The sequence below is a fragment of the Ambystoma mexicanum genome, chromosome 6q, assembly GCF_040938575.1.
Source record: "Ambystoma mexicanum isolate Mex_15411 chromosome 6q, UKY_AmexF1_1, whole genome shotgun sequence".
Classification (NCBI taxonomy): Eukaryota; Metazoa; Chordata; class Amphibia; order Caudata; family Ambystomatidae; genus Ambystoma; species Ambystoma mexicanum.
The window spans coordinates 1415357523-1415371820 of NC_090937.1; the positions used below are offsets into that span (position 1 = coordinate 1415357523).

At 49.2% G+C, this 14298-nt stretch overlaps 1 protein-coding gene across 9 annotated transcripts in view; it reads right to left on the bottom strand.

Moving 5' to 3' along the window:
- The window catches only part of RNF4 (ring finger protein 4), a 156497-nt gene that overhangs the window by 43570 nt on the left and 98629 nt on the right, over nucleotides 1–14298 (bottom strand). The window lies entirely within an intron of this gene.

Genomic DNA, 14298 nt, shown 5'->3' on the forward strand with positions numbered 1-14298 from the left:
ACTTTAAGACTTTTTCTATCCTGGAGTGAGACCTTTCTCACTCTCGTATTTTTCTCTGATTTGAATGCAGTGTTTTTGGTTTTGGAGTCTGACAAACTCCATAGGCATCATCTTTTTACATTGTGACACAGCACCCTCAGTGCAGCGTCACAGAAATCCTTTTGATTCCTGCTAAGGTTTAAATACCTTCTCTTGGATAAACTACTGTTTCCAATAGCAGTAAAGTGAAATTAACTTTACTTACCCTTTCCTCTTTGTAGAGCCAGCACACACTATCTTCCATAGAGTGCTTGAGTGGTTACTTATGGTCCACCTTCTCATGTAGCCTTTTTTATGTTACCCTTTTTACAATTAATGGCTAGTGGCAGTGGTTTAATTTTCCTACTATTGTGCGTTTTTAACCACAGGCTGAATCCTCAGCTGCAGTATTGCACCCATGGGTGCTCATTTTGTCAAAAAAGACCTGGTCTTTTTTCACCATTTCTTGTTGGAAAAGCCTTTCTTGAGATTTACTCTGCATGCGAAACTAGGAATTGGTCCCTGTAAGGGAGAGTTCTCAGAAATGTGCCATTTCCCTTCAACCTTAGAGAGCGTGTGTGTGTGCGTGCGTGCGTGTTTTATCCCCTCTCATGTATTTTTCTTTGATTTGAACACTGTTTCTTTTGGTTTTCGAGCCTGACAAACTCCATAGGCATCATCTTTTTATATTGTGACACACAGCACCTTTAGTGCAGTGTCAGAGAAATCCTTTGGATTTCTGCTAAGGTTTAAATAACTTTGGTTGGATAACTACCGTTTCCAAGAACGGTGAAGTGAAATTGACTTTACTTACAATTGTAACTTTCTAGACCCTGCACACACCATCTTACAATAGAGTGCTGTAGGGGTTACTTAGTAGCCCCTTTTGTCTACTTTCTTAATGGATGGCGGCAGTGGTTTACTTTTTTCCTACCATTGTGCATTTCTACCGCGGACTGCAATTGCTGCTGCAGTGAAGCACCCATGGGTGCCCATTTTGTCAAAATGGCCGGGTCTTTTTTCGCCATTTCTTGTTGGAAAGGTCCCGCTTGAGATTTACACTGCGCGCCAAACCAGGTTTGGTCCCATTGTTCGTCTTGTCTTTGGCGGGATTCACTGGTGAAGCCTGCCTCTGGCTCCAGCGTGTCTGGCAAGGCAGGAAGCGAGGGAGGTGCACGAAACTCCCTGTGCGTAATACCCTAGGTTACAGGAAAACACCAAAAGGTGATTGGCTGGCTGTCTTTGAAGGACATACATCCTGCTGTGTGATTGACAGCTAGGCTGCGAATGAATGGGAGAAACCTGCATAAAAGGCAATGTCTTTTGGACAGCAGGCAGAGTCGACCAATGGACGAAGGAATCCGAAGAAGCACTTGGAAGAGACGATTGCTGCAACTCCTGGACTGTTGGTTTGCCCGGTGAAGCCGTGCTGCAGTGCCAGAGCTCCAAATTCACCTCGACTAGAAGCCCTGCAAAGGACGACTTCTCCCCTTGGGTTGGTGGGACCAATCGACCCCAAGACTAACTCCATCTGGAAATCCTCTCGAAGCTGGCTGTACTTCCATTTGCTGCTGCAGGAACCGAGTGCGAACACCAGAATAGAGTGCATCGTTTTTAAGTTGGACCCGAGCTCCAGAAAGATCCTCCGGACTCCCTAAAAGCGGGACTAACCAAGCCTGAGCCACCTCAACAGAGTGCTGGACCCCAGAAGCAAGGGATCACAAGGTATCTGAGAACCGCAGTGGTGCTATTCGCGAGAAGCTGAAACCGTGAAGTGCCGCTGATCTGAAGTATGCCCATTGCTGCCGCCGACCTTCAAACTGTAGTGCAGGAGTCCCCAGACGTCCTCCCTCTTGTCCCCACAACTGAGGCCCAGGAAAAACAGGTTCTGAAGGACCTACAATAGGAACAGAAGCCAGCTGGCACCAATTTCTTCAGATCTAAGGTACTGTAAACTAAGGGATACTTACCTCTTGCTGGGTAACTTGCTTGCTCTCATTTGAGACCCGAAGTGTTTACACTTTGCAGATTTGCTTGCAGCTTTGCCCATCACAAGCCTCCCAACTTGTGGCCCAACAGTGATTTCTTTTTCAACAAACACTCTTTAACATTGTGGAAGACCTTTTACTTATCTTCAAGAAGAACTCCAGCTCCCCTAGACTTTGCTCAAGTAACATTGGCTTGTCCTGGCTCCCTGAAGACTAACCTCAGACGGTGCTTTGATCTGTCCCTACACAAAGTCACACATGCTCTACTTGTGTAGCTGGGAAAGTGTCAATCTACATTGCATTGGGGGGGTGGGGGGGTCAAAAGTACTTACCTGTTTGAGAAACTTGTTAACCATTGTTTCTTCCCCCTAACCTTTCAGTATCACTTTAAATGTACTAATGTCCACAGCATCCTAAAAATTGCAGTTACCAAAGGGTATAGGAAGTGTCTGTGTGCCATCCCAAATGGGTATCTATCCCAAATAGACATCTGATTTATTGAAACAGAGTGAATTTTTGAAGTATATTTAAGTGTTACATATTTGCTTCCTTCTAAAGAAGGCTTATTCAAACACTCTTAAATTAATAACTAATTGTTTAATCAAGAAACCTTGAGTGCAAGCATTATTTGGATGCCCGTCACTGTGAAAGACTATATTACAACCCAAAAGCTCACATTGGCCCCTCGTGAGAGAAGCCTGGCTGCTCAGTCACTACCAACGTGTGTAATATATGCTTATACCAAAGGTTGGGTTAACTATTGCCAAGAGGACAAGACTGGTGTAGTCTCCCACAGGGTTACTACATACAATCTTGCCTAACGGGCACAGAGGAATTCTATAATTTTCATAAACATCAGAGGCATGAAAACGTTTTGGCCATCTTGAAAGTATATTATTGCTGTTTTCCACAACTACATTATGGGTAATGGTAAAGTAGGGCTTTTTTGCATGGACAATTAAGCTTTGAAAAGGATTGATAAAAAAAATTCACATGACTAAAAAAGATTCTTAAATTCACAGCACCCCTACCCGCCCCCCTCCTCCGTCCCAGCGCCTCTTCTCCACTTCAGTCCTACACTCGCAGTCTAGAATCCATCTGAGCTTCTTAGGTTTATTCTTGTTTTGGAAAATTCTGAATAAATTTGTCCAAAAAATAAACAGAGCCCGAATGCTACCGTTTGCCTCTGTCTCCGGTCCTCATTCCCTGCCCATCCCAGTCCTCTATAGTCATCCTCCCTCTTGCTCTCAAGTTCCAGTTCTCTGTCCTCTTCCCCCAGACGTCATTCTACCTCTTCCCCCAGATGTCCTTCCTGGGGGATGCAGGAACCTTCCTTTCATAGCCTCTACAATACCAATTTGAAATTCCCTTTAGCGTAATCCTAGTAGTTAAAATGCAAATAGATGCCATGTGGATGTTTTATAGTTCAGGTCCGGGGGAAAATGCAGCAGCGTTCCACCGTCGATTATAATAAAGGGGTAAGATGCAGGGAGGTTTGGTGTGGCGTCACCTCGCCTGCTGCAGCGCCGCGCTGAACTCACCGGCCTTCGTAGCATCTTCACTATCCACCGCATCCTTCTGCATGTTCCCGCCGCACTCCGGCACCTAAGGGAACACAAGAACAGCAAGGTGAGCCAAGGGAATAAACAGAGGCAATATTAGTTACCCCCCATAGACTTACCTGATTTTACCGCCGGGGGTACTATTCCTCTTCACGGGTCGGCGCAGCCTCCACCGCATCTTCGCCGCACCCCGGCCCCTAAGGGGGAACAAAAGGACAGCAAGGTGAAACAAAGGGACAAACAAGGGGAATCATCCTCACCACAATAGACTTACCTAATTTTACCACCGAGGCATTATTCCCAGAGACTTCATAATTTCTCTCAGCACCTGAAAAAGGGAGAAAGCCACAGGTTACATACTGACATTTTATCGAACTGTGTTGGATAATACAAATCCTTACCTGAATGTTACCGGTTGCCACAAGGAACTCTTTGCTAGGGTCAAGCTGCAACCTGCAAGGAATCGGACAAGAGTGAAAGTCAGACATTTGAACTCTTACAAACTATATACTTACGGCGTCTCGCCGGAAATCTCAGAGTCAATATTGTTCTGGAACTCACCAATTCCTTCGAACCAGTGAAGCAAATGGTTATCTATGCGCGCCTGCGCTCAATGCAGGATGGAGAGCTCATCTTTCCAAACCATCAGGTGAGACTATAAGAGGGGACATTAAAGGTGGTCAGTGGGGAGAACAGCGGGGGTGGGGGTTAACACTCAACTCCACGGGTGGTAATTCCCTTTCTCCATTTGCAGAAGAATACTCCTACAGGCCAAGCAAACGAAGCTAGGTGGGCCAGTCCAGTCTGTCATCTCGGCACTACGCGTCACATTGGTGGAGACCGCAGCTGTCCAGTTCAGATCGACGCCCCTGTGGGAGCCAGCTGAGCGTAACATTAGCAATGACATGCTGAAGTTAAAAGTGCATTAGGGAATGGGCAATAGTTGACAATGAAGACCATTGGGGAAATGTGTAGATTCTTAAATATTTTACATGTAGATTTGATATGCAATATACATTGTGCGAGTGGTGGATGGATCAACTAAGAATTAAGGGCAAAGTGTAATGGACTTTGATACTTGCTGAATGCCCAACTATGCACCGTTTTAGGTGGCTAATAAAGAGATTATACAGATTGTGTGTGCAATGAGATTTCCCCCCGCTCCTCCTCAACTCTCTTAATCTAGTTCCTTTTTATGGAAAGTCGGGGAGGGGGAGGAAAGCAGGACGAAATGGTGATCAGGGACAAGAGTAACCGCAGAGTATTACAAGATGCATTTTTTCAATAATGAAAAGGAGTGTCAACTGGTGTTAGGCAAGACTGTGCAGTACCCTTTGGGAGACTACAGAAACATTGGCCTCCTGGCAATAGGGAACCCAACCTTTGGTATAAGTCTGTACTACACAGGTTGGTAGTGTGGCCTAGCAGTCAGGTGTATCTCAAGAGGGGTCAAAGTGAGCTGCAAGGTTGTAACAGTTTCACAGTGACAGTTATTCAAATAAACATACTCAAGGTTTCTTGATTAAACACATTAAACCGTCAGTTATATAAGCCTTCTTCAGAAGGGAGCAAAACATGTAACACATAATATACTTCATAACACACTGTTTCTCTAAATCAGAGGATACCCATTGGTGATGGCACACAGACACTTCCTACATCCTCCGGTGACTTATATTTGCTAGGACACTGGACATTGATTTATCACTGGTACATTAAGAGCAATACTGAAGGATAACATATGGGAATAAAACAAAGGTTAACAAATTCTTCATAAACTGGTAAGTACTTTTTAAACCATCCAATGCAAAGTAAATTAACCCTTTCCTGGGGCAAAGGTAAAAGCACAAGGTCAGGTCAGAGGTAGAAGAGTCTCTCAGGGAGCCAGGACAGTCACTGTTAGTTAAACAAAGTCTAGGGGAGCTGAAGGCCTTCTTGCAGGTAAGTAAAAGTCTTGCAAAGTTTTTAGAAAGGTTTGTAAAAATAAGATTCACTTGGGTCACAAGCTGGGAGGCTTGTGAGGGGCAAAGCTGCAAGCAACTCTGCAATGGCAACAAAGGCAAGTCTCAACTGAGAACAAGTAAGGCTACACAACAAGAGAAAAAGTCCTCTTAACAAAGAAATTGTTCCAGCTGGCTTCTGTTCCTGTGTGGCTCTGCATATCCTGTTCCTGTGCCTCAGTCATGGGGACAAGAGGGAGGACTTCTGGGGATTCCTGCAACACAATGGTAAGGTCGGCGGCAGCAAAGGACATACTTCAATTCAGTGGCACTTTCCGGTTTCAGCTCCTTGCGTCTCAGCAAATAGCACCACTGCAGTCTCTGATACCACTCTAGACTTTTCTCGCATATGGGGTCCAGCACTCTGTTGAGGTGGCTAAGGCTTGGTCAGTCCTGCTTCCTGGGAGTCTGAAGGATCTTCCTGGAGCTCGGGTCCAACTTAAAAGCGATACACTCGATCTGGTGTTCCTCTCCCTGGCACTTCGGTTCCTGCAGCAGCAATGGAAGTACAGCCAGCTCAGAGGATGTCCTGACGAGTTCACTTTGGGGTTGATTCGTCCCACCAACCCAAGGGGAGAAGTTGTCCTTGCAGGGCTTCTCTAGTAGAGGCGAATTCGGAGCTTAGGCACAGCAGCAGGGCTTCACCAGGCAAACCAACAGTCCAGGAGTTGCAGCAGGCATCTCTTCCAAGTTCTTCGGATTCCTTCGTCTAGTGGTCAACTCTGCCTTCCAAGCCAAAAAGCCTCGGCTTTTATGCAGCAATTACACATGAGTATGCGTACAATTTCACATAATATTCGTGACACAATACAACATGTTCATAGAAACCATCCATTGCATATTCACAGGTAATCAGTAGATTGTCAAATTCCGTAAATTAATGGTCAGAGAAATGTGCATAGAGCCAGTTCATCGTTACCACCGGTTCACCATCCCACATTGTCAAAATCCAAAAGTAGCAGTCGGTATGATATGTATAAAACCAATTCATTAGTGTCATAGTGTTGTACATACATGCCATAGCAGTCATTTTCCATGTAATAACAATGTTCCACATAAGTACTAACCTGTGTCCATTTCTGCCAGTGAATGATCTGAAGCAGATACGAATATAGGAAAAGGCAGTAAATCCTAATTGTCATTTTGTAGCCTTGCTAGATCAGTGTACAAATGGATTTGTGATGAATCTTACCCATGTGCTTGAAACGTGGGCTTTTAAAAGCAAATTTCTGTTTGTTATCAGCGCAAACCGTGCGCTGTAAAAGATAGAGAATCGAGATCAGAGCGCTGGTGTCATTCTGTATTAATGTACAGCTATTATGCAGCGTTGTTTGCTTACCTTGTAACAACTGAAGACTGTCTATCGAGGGGGCACGCGCTTCATTACTGTGTTGTAAAGTATTGTGGACGTTACTATGGGAATGCTAAAGAGCATGTGTAAACGGCGGCCATGTTAAGCTAGTTTGGACAATGTCAATTAACTGCCAAAAACGCAAGTAAATACTTGTAACTCGTTCTCTTCGTGTCACTAATTGCAACCAATATGTATTAAAACGAGGATACAAGTTGTATTCAAAACAAAAACGTAGAATAAATGTATATTCGTAGCTATAGGTAAACATATTACAACACTATCCAATAAGAGTCTCCTAGTACTATTGATGTATTGGAGATGAGCGCTACTTGCAAGACTTGCAAGACTTAAAATAAGGAACAAGTTACTTACCCGTAACTGTTCTCCAGCATGGGTCTGGCATGGATTCACATGATCATAAATATTCCCAGTCGTCAGGCTGGGACTCCTAGGTAAAGAAAAAAATCTGCATCAGTTTCGTTTCTGATCCGTCTTTCTTAGTAGTAATCAATCACTGGTCTCTGGGTCATACTGCCCCCAGCCAATGACTGCCCTCTCCCAAAGCCCCTCCCCTGGCAGTCATCCTCAGATTTGGTAGCCCGTAATGTGGCAGTATGACCAAGTGAAGAGCCGCAGAGGGTAGGAGGGAAGGTTCGCATATGAATCCATGCCAGACCCATGCTGGAGAACAACAGTTACAGGTAAGTAACTTGTTCCTTCTCCAGCATGTGGTCTGGCATGGATTCACATGCTCATGAATATAATACATAGCAGTACACATGCACAACCACGGGAGGTGGCAAGGCTCAACATTAAGCATTACATAAACTCAACATTAAGCAACTCTTACCTCCTCACCAGGCCCACCTTCAGGCGAACAGGTTGCGTAGCACTGCTTGCCCCACCCTGGACTCCTCCCGGGAATCCCGGCCTACGCAGTAGAATCTCGTGAAGGGGTGCGTCGACCTCCACGTAGCAGCCCTGCAGATGTCCAGCAGGGGCACACCAGACAGGAACGCTGTGGTAGCAGCGATCGCTCTGGTCGAATGGGCTCTCGGACGGCCGGGCAACTGTCGGTTTGCCAACCGGTGACAGTGCATGATGCAGCCGGAGAGCCATATGGAAATGGAAGCCTTCGAGAGGGCTTTCCCTTGGTTCACAGGACCAAAGTTCACAAACAGTTGTGATGTCTTCCGAAAACTCTTCGTGCGGTACACGTAGAACTTCCAGCGACGGGAAGAAAACTGGTAACACCAAGGGCTCATTGAGATGGAAGTTCGACGGCACTTTGGGCATGAAGGAGGGGTGCGTCCTCAGCACTACCCTCGTCTCATGAAGTCAAGTATGGAGGCTTGCAGGATAGGGCCTGGATCTCTCCCACTCGTCGTGCAGAGGTGTTGGCCACAGGAAATGAAGTTTTCCACGACAGGAATTTCAACAGTGCCGAATGCAGAGGCTCGAAAGGCGCCCCCATGACCCTGGTCAGCACCACGTTGAGCTCCCACGCCGGGGCCGGAGCCTTCACCGGCGGGAATGAACGGAACAGTCCCTTCATAAACTCCTTCACCAGGCGATGAGACCACAGAGATGATCGTCCCCTAGTTCTGGTGTAGAGGGAGATCGCCGCCAGATGTATTTTGATGGAGGCATGAGCCAGCCCTGCCCTGGCCAGCGAGAGCAGGTACGGCAGCACTTGAGGGGCCGTAATTCGCAGAGGGTTAATCTTCAGTACGGTATTAACCAAATTGACCTTTTACAATTGACCTTTTGCACAATTGACCTAATTATAATGGTCCCAATTGACCTTCTGCACAATTGACCTTTATATTATTTGAGTTATTGTATATATATGTATTGAGTTGGGTTTGGATTATAAATGCAAGGGGATTGGGTGGGGGGGGTTGCAGGGGGTTTTGGATTGGGTGGGGACTGCGGGGGGTTTCCCCATAGATGTCCTAATTGACCTAAATTAGGTCAATTGTCCCGAGGTCAATTATGAAAAGGTCAATTAGTATACAATGTTCTGTGCACGGCACCAGACAGAGAACCTCTTCCATTTGTGCCGATAGCACTTGAGAGTTGAGGACGCCCTGGGCTTTGCGAGCACCACCTTGCAGTCGCCAGGATATCGTACCCTCCAAACTCTAGTGCCGCAGGAGCCAGGCCTGCAAGTTCAGCGACCCCGGGTCGTGATGGAGGATGGCGCCTCCTTCTCTGGAGAGAAGATCTGCGTCCGTCGTCGATAGTTTGACTGGGGGGGGGGGGGGGGAATGGGTGGGCGCTGACAAGTCCAGAAGGTCCGGGAACCAGATCTGTCTCGGACACGCCGGTGCAACGAGAATCATCTTGCAATGGGACCTCTTGAGTTGGTTGACGAGTCGCAGTAGCAACGGCAACGGAGGGAACGCATACAGGAACAGGCTGTCCCAGGTGTATGAAAAAGCATCGCCCATGATCCTCGGCTGGGGAAACCTGCTGGCACTGAGTTCGCCACCGTCGCGAACAGGTCTATCTGGGGTTTGCCCCATCATCGGAAAAGCCGATCCACTTGGTCCTGACGCAGTTCCCACTCGTGGCATAAACGCAGCTCCCTGCTCAGCGAGTCGGCGATGGTGTTCTTTATCCCTGCTAGGTGGAAGGGCACCAGAAACATCCCCTGGGCAACATCCCAATGCCTCCTTGGCTAGGGCAGGGGACCTGGTTCCTCCCCGCTTCTGGATGTAGAACATCATGGTGGTGTTGTCGATGAAGATCGTTACCACCTTGCCCTTGAGGGACGGGAGGAACGACCCGAGAGCCCAGAACACTGCTTGGAGCTCCAGAATGTTGATGTGGAGTGACCTCCGGGAGCCAAAGGCCTCTCGCGTGAAGATCTCCGGTGTGCGCTCCCCAACCCTCCAGGGAGGCATCCGTCGTCACCGTCTCCTGGTGTGTTGTGGTCTGAAAGTCTGTGCCCGCCGCGAGGTGTGCGTGGGTGCCTCACCACCGAATCGCTTGGCGGAAGATCTCGTTGAGTGGGATCTGGTCTTCGAAGCTGCCCGCCGCTTGCATCCAACGGGCGTCGAGGAACTCCTGCAGGGGACGCATCTGCAGCCTGCATAGGCGCACCAGGTAGATGCAAGAGGACATAATGCAGAGGAGTGACTTGATGGACCTCACCCTGGCCAGCAGGCGCTGCCCCTTGCCCAGGATAGCCTTCGTCCTTTCCTCTGACGGGGAAGCCAATCGTGCCACTGTATCGAGCTTGGCTCCCAGAAACAGTACGACCTGCGACGGAACCAGGTGGGATTTGGGGAAGTTGGAGAATCCCAGGTCTGCGAGCAGTTGGACGGTCTTCGATGTGTGCTTGACGGCGAGCTCCCTTGTCCTTGCTCGGATGAACCAATCGTCCAGGTAGGGGTAAACGTGGATCCCTAGCAGGCTCAGCCGCGCCGCCACTGGTGCTAGGCGCTTGGTAAATACCCTGGGCGCCGACTTCAATCTGAATGGCAGGGCCTTGAATTGGTAGTGCAGTCCTTGTACTACGAATCTGAGAAACCGTCGGTGACCTTTTAGAATGGGGATGTGGAAGTACGCATCCTCACCTGCCTCCAGCTGTCCCAGCACGTGCTGGAGGGTGACCATCCGGAACTTCTGGGCCTTGATGTATTTGTTTAACAGAAGCAGGTCCAGGATGGGGTGCCAACTGCCTTTCTTTCTGACTAGGAAGTATCTTGAGTATACTGCGGTGCCCCGGAGCCTTTTCGGGACGGGCTCGATAGCCCTCTTGAGCATCACCCTTACTTCTAATAGCAGTTGTGGGATGTGTTTTTCCTTTCTGGCCACTTCTTTAGAAATGCGAGTGTGCCCGTGGGCCAGGGCATCCAGCACCCAGCGGTCGGTGGAAATGGACTCCCACACGCTGACGAACTTCGCCAGCGGCGCCCACCGGGGTGCTCAGGTGGGGGCCCGACGCACCAGCCGGTTAAGTCCTGCTTGGAGGCGGCCTTGCCGCCCTGTCCTCCGTGGTGACAGCGACTGGGTCCTCCTGACTTACCGCGCCCACTGTAGGCCTCATGACGAGGAACGGGCTACCTGGCTGTATGTCGAGGAGCCACCGCCGAATCCTTGAGGCACCTTGCTTGCCTCTGGAGTTCCGAAAGGGCGGCCGTCGTTGCAAAACTCCCAAGGCCCGAGCAGTCTGTCGGTCTTGATGGCCTGAAGTGACTCATCTACTGTTTTTCCAAACAGGTTGCTCCCGTCGAAGGGCATGTCCAGAACTCTGGTCTGCATGTCCTGGCGGAAATCTGTTGCCTTGAGTCATCCCGGCCGTCGAACGGCAAACACCGTTGCCCAAATGGCAGAACCCGGTGTCTGCGATGTCCATGGCCACCGTTATGGCATGGTCTGACGCCACCTCACCTTCCTGTAGGATCTCCAGGGCCTCCGCCCTCTTGTCGTCCGGTAGGAAGTCCAGCAGGGGGGGGGGCGATCTTGTACCACACTCCCTGTCGTAGCAGGCCACAATCGCTAGAGCGTTGGCCGCCTTAATTGTCGTCGCCATGGACGGGATGACTCGTCATCCCATAGCGTCCAGTTTCTTTCCCTCGCCGTCAGGTGGAGAGGTTGAAGTCGAAGCAGTCACCCCGCCACCACCTTCTTTGCCGCCGCCGAGACGACCGAATCCGGGGTCGGCTGCGTCTTGAGGCACATAGGGGCAGAATCAGGGACCCGGTACTACTTCTCATACCAATCGCTCTTGGCAGGCGTGGTGGACGGGTTCTTCAGGAGAGCAAGTCCCTCGTCCCAGATGTCATCAAGCAATGGCACAGCGAGGACAGTCTTCCTCTTGGCCTTGCGCCGTTGATAGAGGAAGCCTTCCTCCTTCTGTTCCTCGGGGCAGAGCTGGAAGAGCTCGGATGCCCTGGAAATCATGGCGTGGAAGGAGCCAATTTCGTCGGGCGGACAGGCCCGAGGGGGTGGTGATGGAAGGCCCATCCCATCGTAGTCACCGCCATCGTCATCCGTCCCCGTTGTGGCTGTATCTGTTCCCGTGTCATCCCTAGGATCGGGGGAAGGAGATAAAGGCTGAGGGCTGGAAAGGCGGGGGAATGAACTCTCCTCCGCTTGTTTGGAGGGCTTTGCGACGGGCTTGGCTCTGCTGGGTCATCCGTTAGGGGTAGAGGCAATCTCGTCCTCATCTCCGTGCAGAAGGCTTGGATTGCCATCAAAATGGCCGCAGCGTTGTACTGCAATGGCTGCGACGGTTGCTCCTCCTCCTCGGGAACCTCGTCAGCGCCACCGTCTGTTTCTTCGTCGGCCTCCTCGGGGTTCCTCCCATGGGACCGGACCTCCTCAAACCTATTGTTGAGCCCTTGCACAACTTCATCCAGCTCCTCCTCAGAGGCTGTATCCGTGTCCGTGATGGCCACCGGCACCCCCTCTTTTTCCACCGGGGTCTTCACAGGGGTCTTATCGATGGGCTGAAAAGAGGATTCCCTCCGCAGTGGCAGGGAAACTGGGCCCGATGTAGTCTCCACTGGGGTAGCCTCCACAGGCTTCGCCAGGCCGTCACGACTCCCTCGATAGAGGCCATAGCCGGGTGAATCAGGGCCTTCACGACTTTTGGCGTACTTGAGGCCTTCATCTTGGGAGGGACACCGCCTCGCTCCCCCTCGGCTGTTTCCGTCAGGATCGACTGGGGTTTCTCGAGAAGCTTACCCGGGATCTCAGACTTCCCCCTTCCCCGAGCCAGAGCGTTGGCTCGTGGTTGATGGCGTCAGTGAAAGCAGCCGAGGAGCCAGACTGTTCGGCGCTCCCGGTGCCCGTGAACTTGCGGTGCTTAGCCTTCTGTTGGGCCCCCCGTCGCCTGAGCGCCCTCAAAGGACTTAGAAGACCATTCAGACCTCTTCTCCTACAGCTGGGCTCTCCACGTGCGTTTTGTCTTTGTGAAGGCAGTAGAGGCATCCAGAATGCTCGTCCTCCTTGAACACATCTGCAATCCGCATCCAGGGCAGTTCCTGAACAGCTTGGATCCGGGCGTCTAGCTTCCCTTGTCCTGGGCCATGTCCACGGGGTAGGCCTCAAGGTCTTCTGGACTCCAAGAAGCGTACTCGACGAAAACTTTGAGGGGCGTAGAAAATTCTGATACGGGTCCCCATTGATCGGAAGTAGAAATGGTGGAGCTGAGGCTCGATTGACAGAAAAAATGAGATTAAACTCTTTGAAGAATCGCAAAACGCATTAAAAGCTCGAGATCTATAGCACGAGGACTCCAAACACTTGAACGTGCAGTAAAAATCTGAGGATGGCTTCCAGGGGAGGGGCTTCGGGAGAGGGCAGTCATTGGCTGGGGGCAGTATAACCTAGAGCCCAGTGATTGGTTACTAAGAAAGAGATCAGAAACGAAACTGATCTTTTCTTTACCGAGGAATCCCAGCCTGACGACGGGGAATATTCATGAGCATGCGAATCCATGCAAGACCCCACGCTGGAGAAGTGTTGTTGTAACATCATGTTGCAACGAGGGTTCGAACATCTTAGAAACTTTGTAGTGTTTAGACCAAATGGAAAGTAGATTTCATAAACATGGCTCGTGGGAAATACGTGTTGTGTACTGACCCGTTGGTGTCTCTTGGTGCGATTAGTGCTGCATCAGAAATGAGTATTACATTGGAGGGCTTAATCAGGTGAATATATGCAAAACTAAGACACTAATACATAACTGTTTCCTGCAAACCAGCTTTCTATTTATGTAAACCATTACCAAATCTCATATTGCAAGCATACTAAGGTTACTTTATCCTGGTCCTTTTCATGAAGGCTATCATCCTTCATAATGCATATAGCAGGAGCATATAGCAGGAACATATTGCAGTAATACTTTCTCACATTATCATCCTGTATGCATCAATCTATGCGGTCACCTTAAATAGAGTTCAATACTCATTATCATGAAGTCTCACACATTTACAATCTAGTGTATAGACTCTGGTGTGCCTTTGCAATGGGGTACCCCTGCTTTGGTATGCACATTACTGTGTCCCTCTTGATTCCACACAAAACTTTGACAAAACCTGTGCATCATTATAAAAAGCAGCTAAAGGTTCCTCGTTCATTCCATTTGGTGCGAACATGTCTAATATCTCAACCCAAAAGGCTTCCTTCTGTTCTCGCCATTTCTTCATATCTCTTTCCTGTCCTTTAGTTGGTATCACTTCCAATATTAGGAACCGTAGCTGCGTAATAGAATGTCGGTTGTCCTTAAAGTGCCTTGCGAGTGCTGAGGCCCGATTGTTTCTAATGTTTTATTTATGCTCATTCATACGTATTTCGAACCTTGCGTGATGTCTCGGCCACATAATACTTCCCACAGGGGCATTTAATCGGATAAATAG